Source organism: Perognathus longimembris, chromosome 15 (assembly GCF_023159225.1).
Source record: "Perognathus longimembris pacificus isolate PPM17 chromosome 15, ASM2315922v1, whole genome shotgun sequence".
Lineage (NCBI taxonomy): Eukaryota > Metazoa > Chordata > Mammalia > Rodentia > Heteromyidae > Perognathus > Perognathus longimembris.
The window spans coordinates 11430217-11431112 of NC_063175.1; positions in this window are offsets into that span (position 1 = coordinate 11430217).

Genomic DNA, 896 nt, shown 5'->3' on the forward strand with positions numbered 1-896 from the left:
GCCACTTGAGCCACAGCGCCGCTTCTGGCCGTTTTCTGTATATGTGGTGCTGGGGAATCGAACCTAGGGCCTCGTGTATCCGAGGCAGGCACTCTTGCCACTAGGCTATATCCCCAGCCCCTCTGCATTCTTGATGGATATCTTTTGTTATACCACATCTCTGTGAGGGCTGAAGTTTAAAAGGTGGCCTAAGTAAAGTAGAAGCTTCAGAACATCTATTATTATTTATACCAAAACGTATTTTGTATGTGTGTGGATACTGCGGTGAGACTTGAACTCAGGGTCTCCTGCTTTTGTTTGGCTTTTTTGCTCAAGGCTGGCACTTGAGCCACAGCTTCACAGATTTCTGCTGGTTAACTGCTGGACTTTTCTGCCTGGTCTGGTCTCAAGCCACAATTCCCAGATCTCTCTCCTGATTAGCTAGGTTTACACATGTGAGCTGTCATTACTCGGATGAGACATATTTTTTTAAGGGGGGGGCGGGTGGAGATGTTGGTCTTAGCAAACTCTTAATTTTTGATAGTTAATCCTTTTCTAAGGGAAGAGCTCATCCTGCCAAAATAAGCTATTCCCTCCCTGGCTGGCTGCTTTGGGTAAAGAGTTACAGAACTTTCTGACGTGATGTTTTATAAGGTGTGGATATGAATTTATTCTCTACCATAAAAGGCTTCTACAGCTGATTGTGTGACATCTTAAAGTAGATGATGAGAATAAATGCCAGACATTTGTCTGTCTGATTCCTTCCTCCTTAGTATTAGGAGAAAGGAAGCAAAAAAAACGTAAGATTGGACATAAGTCCTTCTTTTGGTCAGCTTTCCATCACTGCAGCAAATACCTGAGGTATCCATTTAAAAGAGAAAAGGTTTGTGTCAGGGCTGGTGTTAGCTCATGCCTGA